Genomic DNA, 14,303 nt, shown 5'->3' on the forward strand with positions numbered 1-14,303 from the left:
GCGAATTCTTAGATATTTGGTTGCTACGCCTTGCTTCAGGCTCTGGTATCCAAAGGGGTCTACCTTTGACTTAGTTGGATACTCAGACTCCGACTATGCTGGATGTAAGGTCGATAGGAAGAGTACATCGGGGACGTGCCAATTCTTAGGAAGGTCCCTGGTGTCATGGAACTCTAAGAAACAAACCTCCGTTGCCCTATCCACCGCTGAGGCCGAGTACGTTGCCGCAGGTCAGTGTTGCGTGCAACTGCTTTGGATGAGGCAAACCCTCCGGGACTTTGGCTACAATCTGAGCAAAGTCCCACTCCTATGTGATAATGAGAGTGCTATCCGCATGGCGGAGAATCCTGTTGAGCACAGCCGCACAAAGCACATAGACATCCGGCATCACTTTTTGAGAGACCACCAGCAAAAGGGAGATATCGAAGTGCTTCATGTTAGCACCGAGAACCAGCTAGCCGATATCTTCACTAAGCCTCTAGATGAGAAGACCTTTTGCAGGTTGCGTAGTGAGCTAAATGTCTTAGATTCGCGGAACCTGGATTGAATTGTAGCATACATGTATTTATGCTTTCGATCATGTTCCTTTTTGCATTTTGTTGCTTATTATGGTGCTCAAGCTGTACAAACACTCCCTGGACCTCACAAGTCCGTTGCAAAGTGATGCACATGTTTAGGGGGAGATGTGTTACAACTTGACCCTTTGAGACTAACCATGTGCTTGAGTTTGATGATTTAGTCTCGAAGGAGGATTGAAAGGGAAAAGGTGGACTTGGACCATGAAAGACTTCCACTGCACTCCGATGAGAGGGTAACTTATTCCAAGTTCATCTTTAGACTCTTATTGCCTCTTTGTATTCTTATTGAAGATTTTGGTGAGGCAATGGGGTTAAAGGGCCAAGATTGATCCCGTTTTGGTGCTTGATGCCAAAGGGGGAGAAAATAAAGGCCAAAGCAATAGATGGATCAGCTACCACTTGAGAAACCTTGAATGGTTTGTCAAAACTCTTGTATTGTCTCTTTTGTCAAAAGTTGGCCAAAAGAGGGAGAAGTGTTGATTATAAAAAAAAGAAAAAGGGAGTTTTTTTTGAAATCTTTAATCAATCTCTTTTGGGATAACTCTCTATATGCTTCAGCATGTGTGTTTGACTTAGAGATAGAGATTTGAGTTTGATTTGCAAAAACAAACCAAGTGGTGGCAAAGGATGATCCATATATGCCAAAATTGAATCAAAATCAATTTGAGTTTTATTTGAAGTGATTTTGCACTTGTTCTAGTTGCTTTATGTTGTGTTGGCATAAATCACCAAAAAGGGGAGATTGAAAGGGAAATGTGCCCTTGGGCCATTTCTAAGTATTTTGGTGATTGAGTGCCAACTCAAGTGCTTAAATGTGAATTTATGCCATGGATAAATAAAGTGCAAATCAAGAGCAAAGGTATGTTTCTAAGTCTTAGTACATTGGTTTTGTGTACTAATATACTTGTCTAAGTATTGGAAACAGGAAGAAAAAGAAAACAAAAAGAGTTGGCTGTGTACAGCCAGAAGGCTGCTTCGGTCTGGAGCACCGGACTGTCCAGTGGTGCACCGGACAGTGTCCGGTGTGCCAGGCTGCCTCGGCCGAAGAGGCCGCTCTCGGGAATTTGCTGACGGCGTACGGCTAAAATTCACCGGACTGTCCGGTGTGCACCGGACTGTCCGGTGAGCCAACGGTCGGCCGGGCCAACGGTCGGCCGCGGATTCTGCGCTCGACACGTGGCAAAGCCAACGGTCGGAAGGGGGCACCGGACTGTCCGGTGTGTACCGGACATGTCCGGTGCGCCAACGGCTCCCAGATCTGCAACGGTCGGCTTCGCCATTTAAGGAAAGGAATCGGGCACCGGACACTGTCCGGTGTGCACCGGACTGTCCGGTGCGCCCGATGACAGAAGGCAAGGATGGCCTTCCAGATTTGTTCTCAACGGCTCCTAGCTGCCTTGGGGCTATAAAAGGGACCCCTAGGCGCATGGAGGAGAACACCAAGAATTCCTAGAACATTCCTAAGCACCAAGACATCGATCTCGCGCATTCGTTTCATTTGTGATAGCATCTAGAGCTCTTGTTGAGTTGCGAACTCTTTGAGTTGTGTTGCGAGCTCTTGTTGCGACTTGTGTGCGTGTTGTTGCTCTGATCTTTTGAAGTCTTGTGTGCGTTGCTCATTCCCCCTTGCTCTGTGTTTCTTTGTGAACTTCAATTGTAAGGGCGAGAGGCTCCAAGTTGTGGAGATTCCTCGCAATCGGGATTGAGAAAAAGCAAGCAAAACACCGTGGTATTCAAGTGGGTCTTTGGACCGCTTGAGAGGGGTTGATTGCAACCCTCGTCCGTTGGGACGCCACAACGTGGAGTAGGCAAGCGTTGGTCTTGGCCGAACCACGGGATAAACCACTGTGTCACCTCTGTGTTTGATCTCTTGTGGTATTGTGTTTTGTTGAGACTCCTCTCTAGCCATTTGGCAATTATTGTGCTAACCCTTAACAAGTTTTTGTGGCTATAAGTTTAAGTTTCGCAGGATCACCTATTCACCCCCCCCTCTAGGTGCTCTCACCTAGCCGTTGCCCTGTCAGAGCAGGTGACCATTGGCGCCGCAGGCTTTTCACACCGGACAGTCCGGTGGTCTTCTCTCCGGGTGCCACCTAGAACTAGCCGTTGGGATGGAGTTCCATGGTGCACCGGACAGTCCGACGTGTGGGCACCGGACAGTCCGGTGTGCCACCGGACAGTCCGATGCGCCTCGCACAGACAGTCCGCAACAACACACTTGGACTTTTCTTGGATCTTCTTAATGTCTTCTTTTGAGGTGTTGCTTTCCTCAATTCCTTAGTCCAAGTAAATCTTGCATCCTGTGAACTATAAACACAAACACTAGAAAACTTATTAGTTCACGGATTGTGTTGTTCATCAAACACCAAAACTCAATTAGCCAAATGGCCCGGGGTCCATTTTCCTTACAATCTCCCCCTTTTTGGTGATTGATGACAACACAACCAAAGCAAGCAAATAATACAAGTATTTGAATGAAAATATGCAATCTACTTGTTAGGATGCATGATTGTCCCCACAATGTGAAATTATGGATTTAAGCCTCCCCCTAACTCCATAATTCACTTACTTCCTATTTTTGGACCAAATAACCAAAACCACTTGAAATACCATTTGTAGATATAAAATTTTAAATTTGTGGTGATTGGTGTTTGATATAGTTTTCATTGCTTTGGTCCCTAAACTTCTCCCCCTTTGGCATCAACCACCGAAAAGGAAGACATTAAAAGCATGCAGGAAGTAAATAAAAGCTTGCCCTTAAAAAGATTACTCCTCCTAAATGAGTGTTCTCCTTTAGAAAGAGTTTTCTCCCCCCTTAGAGATGAAGAAAAGCTCCCTCTGACAAAGATCTTAGGAAAAAGCATGTGAAAATTAGAGGAGCAAGACATGTTTTGAAGAGACTAACTTCCCTTATGCATAGGTAACTGTCACACCCGGTTTCAGAAGGCAAACCGAATGCGAACCATGTACGTGCCAGGATCAGTTATTCACGTACACAGCAGTTACATAACATGGACATCATCACACAGTGCTCAAATAGTATTAAAAGGGGGAATAATAGTCGATTACATCATACGTCTGAGACGTCCATATAGTCCTTACAATAAATCAAAGTGCGGAAAAGAAACGTAGATAAACGCGGCCTTCACAGGCAGCCGACTGGGGGTTGCCGCTAACCCACTCCTAGAACTCGTCGTAGTCTTGGAACTCCTGGAAGTCTCCTTCCACAGCTTCATCTTCGCCTGAGCAGTGGTTGCAATGCTGACAACCTGGGGGGGGTTTGGTGTGTAGAGCAAGGGTGAGTACACATCAACATACTCAACAAGTATCCTGTTTGGCTGTAGTGGACTAGCTTTATGTGGGGATAAGTCAAGCAGTTGCTTTTAGTTGGTCAGATTATTATTTACTAATAGAAAGCCAAGTTTTAGCATTAACCCAAGTTATTAACCCGATGTACCCTTTCCAAACGGAAAGAATACCACTTACCAGCACCATAGTCATAACCAAAACCATCAATCTCATTGCCACATGTAAACCAAAAGGTCTCTTATCAAGTACCACTAATCACTGGAGCTCCCTTGGCCGCTCATAACCGCGAGCACGGCTGATATATCAGTTTTCAAACACTCTGCAGAGGTTGTGCACTTTACCCACAAGCCGTGATTCCCTCTTGCCTCGGGCCGATCAAACCCTTAAACACTACCAAGGTGAATAGGCAGGGTTTCACTACGTAGCCTTTACAAAGATTCCTCGGGGCTGTAGCCGCCCGTTAGGTTTCCTAAATGCACCGCACTCCTCCCCAAGGGGCGAACCCAAACTTGGCAGAGCGAGCCGCATACACCGAGCCCCATTGACGGCACGACGGCTAAGCGAACTACACCCCGGTTCCTCTAATTATTCAGCTAAGGGCACCCCATTCCACCCTCATGGTTGCACTGTTTTCCCGGGCGGTCATCCATAGAACAGGTCCTTACGGAGAGGCACTCGAGAAACCGCTCGAGCCCCCTTAAAGCCACAAGTACAACATCATAATAAGAGAAGGGAAAACAGTGTATCATAGATAATCTCATCATGTTCATTGATTAGAGTTAAGCAATAGCATAAAGCTAACAATAATAATCCAACCCAAATAGGTAAACAAGGACATGGATAACAAAAGCTAGTCAATCCTTAGGTATAAAGGTGTAATGCGGGAGGTGATTTAAATAATGAATAGGACAGAGATAGGTCAAAGGACACTTGCCTCCACCAACCGACTGCTGCTCAGGGGCTTCTCCTGCGAGTTCCCCGGGCTCTTCGACCGGATCGTTCTCTATGCGAGCGCAAACATACATACATTCATCCATTCAAATTGGGAAACAAACAGTACATCATACAAGGGAACAAATAAAGTGACCATGCATCAAGTATGACATTCGATATCACATTCATTATGGTTAGAAAGAAACGGGAAAAGGTCTCGCGAGGGGGGGTTTAAAGCTTATGCACTAATGATTAGTTACAATTGGTTCTAACAAAAGAATTTAGCTATATGCACTAATGGAAACCTAGTCATTTTTAGTTGATCAACATTGAACTGGATAAACAATTGATTATATGAATTAACTAGCGTAACGGAATTCTAAATTAAGTTTCCTACTTCAATAATCATGATCAATGATTAACCTGCCTAAAATAAAATACATAACAGTAATGAAAGAAAAGAAAATAAAATAAAATTAAAAAGGGGGGGGGGCGGTTGAACCGGCCTGGGCAGGGGCGGCCGAGCTGGCGGGGGGCGCGGGGCAGGGGGCGCAGGGGCGGCGGCGGCCGAGCCGGCCATGGGGCGGCCGAACCGGGCGGCGGGCGGCCGGACCGGGGCGCAGGGGCGGCCGAGCGGCGGGGCCGAGCTGGGTAGGGGGAAGGGGAGGGGGGAATGGGGGAGGGAGGAGAGGGGGAGGGGGACCTCACCGGGGACGGGGACGGGCGGCCGAGCGGCGGGGCGGCCAAGCTGCAGGGGGTGGCCGAGCTGCAGGGGGCGGCAGCTAGGGCAGGGGGCGGCGGCTGGGGTGGGGAAGAGAGAATGAGAGGGAGGGAGAGGGATTGGGGAAATTGGGGGGAATTGGGGGGAAAGGAAGGGGGCGGCTGGGCCAATGGGCCCAAAGGGGGGCGCGGGGGGGGGGGGGGGGGGGGGGGGCTGGGCCGGCCGGGGCGGCCCACGGCGCGGGAGGGAGAAAAAGGGAGAAGAGAGAGAAAGAAAAAGAAAAAGAAAAAGAAAGAAAAGGTTTTTCTCCTTTTCGAAATCCGATCTTTCTAGATGAATGCACTTACATCTCTAAGCAATCAAAGAATGCATAGTTCGGCATGGTGCATCAAACAACATAAAGTACTTTAGGGTTTTTCTTTACACGGGAATTCCAAGCCAAACCCCGCTAAAACTTTGGAAAAGAGTCAAGGTTTAGCGAGGGAACGAGAAAAGAAAAGGGTAACGCCTGAATTTGGTAAGAGAAAAGAAGAAAAAAAATTCTACCCCCAAATTCAGGGCGTTACAGTAACAGAATATGAGTTAACCACTTATGCATTTTTAGCAACATGAGAGTATATGATATGAAATATAGTCTAATCAAATATTGGAGAAGACATGTAAATGATACTAGATGTAGTCTCAAAAGATACCAATTGAAATTCAGTGGGGAGCTTGAGAGACATGAGAGTTCTTGGAGATTTTGCAGTGGAAGATTGTTGTCTTTCTCTGGGGACCTCATTTTCCTTACAATGAGACTATCACATGAAATAGACTTGAAAGAGGTGTTAGTCTCAAAGTATTAGATTATAGAGTAACCTCCCTCTGAAGTTGTGCATACAAGTTTTGAATACTTGTAGGAGACATGCACTTTTGATTTGATATCAAGAGGGGCAAATTATCTATAATCTGAACTTTGGCACATATAAGTTAAATGATACAACTCGTAGAATTCAAAATTTTCAATTGATGTATCATTTACTATGGAGTGATATAGAAGCTATGTGCCGTGCTTAAATAAACATTTTAAGCCATGTATGTTTGCTTAAGTATATGAATTGAAAGCAGACAATCCTACCATGTGATTTACCTAGTATGCATAATTTTAAAAGTAAATAACAAATGTAATACTAGGCAAGAAAGGTAAACTAGATACAAAGTAAATAGATACACATATCTAAAAACAAGAAATACAATAAATCTAGTTACCTTAGTCATGGGTGGGAAATTTGGGTCCAAAATTTTCACTAACCCACTTGGCAATTAAACTTGATCCAATATGATGTATCCCATGATATACATCCCAAATTTGCCAATTCTCCAAATTTCCCGATGACCTTCGGTCCACTCACTTCCCTTTCGGGATCCAAACCTTCTTGGTGCTTTTCATGGTTGAGATTATTTCCTTTGGCACCCAGATGCGTTTGGCCCCTTTTTCTTTGTTGGCTTGCTTGTTGGACTTGATTGCTATCACCTTTCTATTCTTTTTCTTCTTGATCAAATATGGTGTAGCATCCTTTTTGTTCACCTTTTTGATGTAGGTGTTGGAGATTTTGTTTGATGGCTTTTGCTTGAGCTTTTGCCTTTGCTTATCCCCGGTCATCGCCTTGCATTGGAAAGACTTGTGGCCTTCCATGTGGCATAGCCTACAAATCATAGTTTCTCCCTCTACAGGCTTGTTCACTCCCGCAGTGGTGTTATCCTGTGGAGGTCGGATTTGTTTGGCTTTGCCTTTCTTGTCATACAAAGCCTTGCTAAGGCGAGCCACTTCTTGCTTTAATTGTTCATTTTCCTTTGCAACCTCATCCGAACATGTTTCTACAACAATATTCTCAACAAGAACTTGGTTGCAGGGGTTAGAATCATCAATTAAATCAAAGCAAGAAGTAGAAGCATCTTTCTTAGTAATTTCAGGTATTTCAACTAAAGATGTTGCTGGGGTGCTACCAATGTTTTCTAGCTTAGTTGTTAGCTCATTATTGTGTATGCTAAGAATTTCCATTTTCTCTAGCAAATTTTCAATAGCTTCTTGGGAGCTAGCTAACTTAGCCTTAGGTTTTTCATTCTTTTTAATGAGACCATCATCGGTAGCAGTGGATGGAGCACTAGATTCTAATAGCTCAATTTTAGTTGACAGCTCACTATTTAAGTTTGCAAAAGTTTCAAATTTTTCTAGCAAACCTTTATAATCATTTTGGGAGCTAATCAACTTATTTTTCAAGGTTTTAAGTTGAGCTTTTTGCTTAGTGCAAACATCCTGGAAAAATTCTACGGCTTCCGCAAGCTCATCTACAGAGGGCTTTCCCTCACCTTCATCATCACTACTACTTTCATCACTAGAGGATGGAATGCTTTTGTTACCTCTTGCCATAAGGCATTTGTGCGATGACCGTGATGAGCGTGATGAGGATCGGTGGTTGCGCGTCCTTGGAGGTTCATCTTCACTTGAAGAATCATCCCAAGTTCTAACACTTGTTAGCGCCTTGTCTTTGCTCCTCTCCTTTTTGGGTTTGGCCATATTTTGATAGTTGTCCCTGAAGTGGCCCTTCTCCCCACATGCGAAGCATCCTCTCTTCCTTTGCTTTTTCCTGTCAATGTTAAAGAGAAGATCTTCGACCTGCAGGGGCACACCCATTAGATTAATCTTGCGGATCATCCTCATTACCTTTCCGACGCGTCGGATTGTTTCTTTATCCTCGGAGGATGATGTGCATGGTTGATTATCTTCATCATCATCATCATCACTTTCTTCTTCTTCCTCTTCTTCACTTAAGGAACTTGGAGTAGGAGCCTTCTTTTTGCCCTTCCTTTCATCACATGCAAAAGCATATGGCCTTGAGGAAGTTGGCTCCTCTCCCCGACACATTTTTTGCGACATCTCAAAAGCCACGATTTTCCCAATCACAATGGTCGGGTTCATGTTGCTCAAGTCCTCCATGTTGTGAAGAATGGTGATGATGCTCCCATATCTTTGTTGTGGTAGCAGGGAGATAATTTTCCTCACAATGTCCGCATCACCTAGCTTATTAATGCCAATAGAATTGAGCTCATTGATAATTAGATTCAAACGAGAATACATGTCTCTAACAAGCTTATCATCTTTCATAGCAAAAGAATTATACTCATTTAAGACTAGGCAATGTTTTTGCTCACGGACATTGAATGTGCCGTCATGGAGCTCATGCAATTTTAGCCAAATCTCATTAGCAGTTTTCAAGGTAAATACTTGATTGAAAATATCCATGCTAAGAGATTCATACAAGCAATTTTTGGCTCTAGCATTTAAATGAATTTCTTTTTCCTCACTCGTGGTGGGTTTCTCGGGATTCTTGAGGGGTTTCATCCCGTCACGAGTGACTCTCCAAACATCTAGATCAATGGCCTCTAGGTAACAAGCCATTCTAGCACTATAATATGGGAAGTTAGTGCCGTCGAAGTGTGGTGGCCTATGGGTATCCATCCCTTCCTCTAAAAGGCGTCAGCTCTTTTTAGCGGTGAAGCTAAAGCGATTCAAATGAGCCAAACCAGGTTCTGATACCACTTGTAGGAAATGGGTGACGCCTAAGAGGGGGGGGGTGAATTAGGACTTCTAAAACTTTTACTAAACTAGGCCACAATTAAATCCCTAGAGCAAAACCTATGCAAATAATCAAACTAGAATGTGCAAACTAGGTTTTGTCTAAGTGTTGCTATCTCTACCGCAATGGCTAAGTTTCAATCTACACTAAATAAGTATGAATACAAGATTGAAACTTAAATGCTTAATATAAATGCGGAAACTTAAAGAGCAAAGTAGAGAAACAAACTCTCGTGGATGACGCCGGTATTTTTACCGAGGTATCCAGAACCACGCAAGGTCCCGACTAATCCTCATTGGTGCCCCTACGCAGAGGGAAGCCCACGTGAGGGCCAAGCACCACGGTCTAGTAACTCCGTAGAGAGCCGCGGGCCTTCTCCACGCGCAAGTGGTGCTCCGCTTCTGGCTCCTCTCGGACGCTCCGCGCCGTCTCCACTATCGAGCTTCTGGCTGAAAAGCCGTGGGCCTCGTTCCCTCCCGTACACGGTGGCGGCCGTGACACAAACGCGGTTGTCACGGTCTCGCAAGACTCTCGCCCCACTCGGTACAATTACAACGGCTCATGCAAGAGCCGAGGGGTTGTGTGGTTTGTCTAAACTCACTCAACTAACTAGGGTTCACCTAGAGCAAGCGCTAAAGTGGTCTAACTAACCTAAGCACTTCGCAAAGCACCTACGCTAATCACCGAGTGATTCTATTAAGCACTTGGGTGTTTGAGCTCTTGGAAATGTGCACTATATGCCTTGGTATGTTGCTTGGGCTCCCACACCTTCAAATGGACGGTTGGGTGAAGTATATATAGGCCTCAACTCCAAAATAGCCGTTGGAGAAAAGCTGCAGTTCTCTGCGGCACACCGGACAGTTCGGTGGTGTCCGGTGCCGCACCGGACAGCGCACTGTAGCCTGTCCGGCGCGCCTAGCCGTTGCCCTGTCAGAGCAGGTGACCGTTGGCGCCGCAGACTTTTCACACCGGACAGTCCGGTGGTCTTCTCTCCGGGTGCCACCTGGAACTAGCCGTTGGGCTGGAGTTCCATGGTGCACCGGACAGTCCGTCGTGTGAGCACCAGACAGTCCGCAGCAACACACTTGGACTTTTCTTGGATCTTCTTAATGTCTTCTTTTGAGGTGTTGCTTTCCTCAATTCCTTAGTCCAAGTAAATCTTGCATCCTGTGAACTATAAACACAAACACTAAAAAACTTATTAGTTCACCGATTGTGTTGTTCATCAAACATCAAAACTCAATTAGCCAAATGGCCTGGGGTCAATTTTCCTTACACTATCCCACGTGGATTGGATGAGATTGAAAAAAATTATTAAAGATTTTGACTTGTTTGGGATTGAAACCTACTCAATCCTACACAATCTACATGGATTGAGAACAAAACGAACAAGCCCTTAATTGGAGATGTTGTTCCCTTTAATTTTATGATAGTAGGGTAAGCATACACGAGAACACACAACACGTTTTGTTTTATTTATAAACGCAGAAATATGTCACATATTGTACATATATATATATAAACATGCCGATCAACTCTGTTCAACACAGTGTAGTACAAAGTGTTTTAGCATCCATGCGCACGCGTGTCAGCGGCAGCTTATTCATTCATACATACATACATACATACATACATACATACATACATAGTGTAATATATATGCAGTACGTACGTAAGACCTTCAGCTAATAGCCGGTTAATTAGAGTGCCAAGCTAGCCAGCTGGGTCCGATCCATGCATACAGCGACCAGTAAGTCAGAGCAAGCAATTATTTAAGCTACTAAGCACACAGCACACATGCATATACTGCCTTGTGTGTGTTGCAACTTGCAAAGCGCTGCACGTGCATATGCATGCCCGTGATATACACACGTATTACTAGTACGCAGTAATAATATAGTATAATTAAGCAGATTATTACACGTGCATGCATGCGCCTAGGTGCTGGTGCACACGAAGTCGAAGGGCAGCATGAGCCCGATGGAGCCGAGGAGGAGGCGGACGAGGGAAGTGACACCTTCCACAGCGGTGCAGAGGCACTGGGCGGCAGTGTTCAGGTCCAGCTCCGCGAGCAGTCCAAGGACCTCTGTGATGTTGGATAGCGGCACGGAGCCATTGAAGGGGCACGAGGAGCTGGGCGGCGGCGGCGGCGTCGGCTGCGCCTGGGCCAGCGTGGAAACCGCCACCAGCACCAGGACCAGCAGGAGAGCCGCGTAGAGGAAGAGGGCCGCAGTGGAGGATTTGGACGCCATTGCGATCGAGCCCGCGCGCGGCTGCCTGCTGGTGTGTGTGTGTGTGTTCGTACTTTGTACTCGTTAGTCACTAATTTGTTGGAGGCCATCAAGCAATCCGAGGCGCGGTATTTATAGAGCTGGTGGTGCGTGGACGTCACAAGCTCTTTCGATGTTTACGTGGATCTGACAAATAGGTCTCGCATGTCAGTGACAAATAGCTCTCGCATGTCAGTGGATCTGACAAATAGGTCTCCACTCATTTCTCCTCACCCTTTCTATCTCCTCAAAAGTAAGAACAAGATGAACTAGAGAGAAATGGGAGAAAGAGAAGGAAGAAAAGTAAAAGAAGGATAAGATATCAAGACCACTCACTCTCAAGTAATGGGTAAAAATCGAGATCTAATCTCCTATATATATAATAACAAATTGGTGAGGTCAAGAATTCTCCCTCTTTTCTTGAAATCATCTCACAAACCCTAACTCTTGATTTCTCTATGCATGGATTCAAGATGAAAACTTCTAGTTGCTCCATCATCACTCAAGTGTAAGCTCAACATCATCTCATGCACCACCTCAAATCCTCTCTAATCTATACTACTCCTTAAGAGCACAAGGAGGACGTCCACACCCACCCTCACCGTGGCTCCGCCCCCGCCTACCCCGCCCGCGATGCTACTTCGATGCCCGTGTCCCCATTCTCCGCCATTCATGCCAGGAAAGGAGTCGGCGCCGCCCTTCGATTCCCCCACCCCGCGATGGCCGCCACCCCCACCCCTCACGACGCCGCGATGGCCGCGCCTGCTCTGCCTTCTCTGCTGCGTCTCGCACTCGAGACGCTGCCCCCCTCCCCAACCTGCTCCGCCCCCTCCGCGTGGACGTCGTCTCCCGTCGTCCTTGCCTCACCGATTCCCTACTCCGTTCCACCGGGCGTCCCCGGGGTCCGCACCCAAGACGCCTCCCCGTTGTCCTCGCTTCCTCCCTCCAACGCCTGTTGCCTGTCTCACTCCACGACATGGATTTGGAATGGTGAATCCCTCACTGAGGCCCCGAATCCCGCAACCAATGCCGCCTTCTTCTCCCCCTCCCCTCTGCACGACATTGCCTCCCCAGCCGGCGGCTGAGGTGCAGCGCCAAGTGGCCAAGTGGCGCCGCCAATCCCCCATGTGATCACATCCCTACTCGGCAACAACCTCCTTTCTCGCACCGCTGACACCGCGCATCATCCACATCCACGCCTCTGTGCCAGTAGCAGCACCGTCGGCTCCCGCTGCCAGATCCAGGTATCCAGCCACGCCCACCAGAGGCCAGACCCGCGTCGCCGCCGTCCTTCTCAACCTCCACCTCCCGGTCACGACGCCTAGGTCTGAGCGGGAGGGACGACGGCGGAGGAGCTCCATTGTCGGCGTCGATGTGCGGCCCCATGTCGTCCTTGACCCACGCCTCCGTGGCCTCTCTCCCGACCGTCGGCGCAGTGCTGTCGTGTCGCGCCCAGTGAGCGAGCCGGTGGCCGACGCACACTCGCTCGACGCTTCACCCTAAAAAAACCTGCCCGCGCCTGGGAGGAGCGGGTGTTGGACGCTGATGAGTACGCCATCATGCACTGTGGTGTCCAGGTCAACCGCCTCCGTGCCTGCCGCCTTTCCATCCTCCGCGCGTACGCTCGCCTCCGCGCCACGAGCGGATTGCATCTTCCATGCGTCAGCCGCCCCAGCATCGTTGCGTATCCTCGCGTCGCCAGATGTCTCCATGCCATCTCCGCGCCATCTGGGACCTCGGGTGGCGGCGGCGGCACTTGCAACCCAAGGTATAAATTTCCAGTGCCCCCCTCTCTTTAATTTATGACTGGATCTGGATTGATCGGTCTGATTGGTTGGCCTTTGGTTTGGTAATTTCAGGAAATTCTTCATTGGACGGCTCCTGGGACACCACAGATGGCAGGTTGGTGCATTTTTCCGTTTTGTGGTGGTAGTGTTCCATGCTTGTACTTATTTCTGCGGACTGGAAGAGAGATCGCGATTCTGTTGTACAATTTACCAAGTTTTTTTTGGGTTGGGGGACGTGGGTTGAGGTTGGGACGTGGGGGTGGGGCTTGGTGTGGTGGACGATATATTATCATTGACTTAATTTTTTGATGTATGTCTTTTTTCACTGCAGCTTTGTAGATGTACTACTCGATGCCCGACCGTCGCCTCGCTGTGATGCTCTCCAGATCTCCACGTCTCGTAGGGGACGACCCGAGGCTGTCGATCGACGCACCGACTTCGTCATTGAAACCCTTGTATGAACTTTACCACTATTAGGTTGCAGATGAATTTATCAAGGTGGACATTGGCGGTTTGAACAAGCACGTGACAAGGCGGGTGATGATGTCTGTCTCTGCTACAGCTGCTAAGGGCAGCCGATAGGTGAGCTCATTAAGCTTTCACTAAGATCTGTTTACATGTACATTCAATATATTTTTGTGTCCTATTTTATTTCGTAATAGATGGAGGCATTTAAATACATTCATGGACTTAGATTCTCTGGTCTGGAAATTGGTGTGAATCTAGAGTAGTTTAGAGGTTGTGGGAAATTGGTGTGAATCTAGAGTAGGTTCTAATACCACGAAACAAATCTTGCAAGAGGCACCATCCTTCGGAAGGGCATGTTGGTTGCTGTAGCATTGGATATTAGTTTTCAACTATTATGTTTTTCTTAACAAACCATGGTTGGGTTGCCTGTGCTTGTTGATCCCACCAGGTGTTCGACAGAGTGCCATCTGTCCGTCTTGCAGGCTGGTACGAGCATCGCTGACATAGCCTCAATCACTTCCTTATCTAGATAGTTTGTTTTGTATAATTTTGTCAAGTATTTAGAATTAACTCCAGTGAAATGTAAAGACTGATTAACTCTTGCTCTATCAAACCCAACG

Source organism: Zea mays, chromosome 5 (assembly GCF_902167145.1).
Source record: "Zea mays cultivar B73 chromosome 5, Zm-B73-REFERENCE-NAM-5.0, whole genome shotgun sequence".
In the NCBI taxonomy this organism is placed as follows: Eukaryota; Viridiplantae; Streptophyta; class Magnoliopsida; order Poales; family Poaceae; genus Zea; species Zea mays.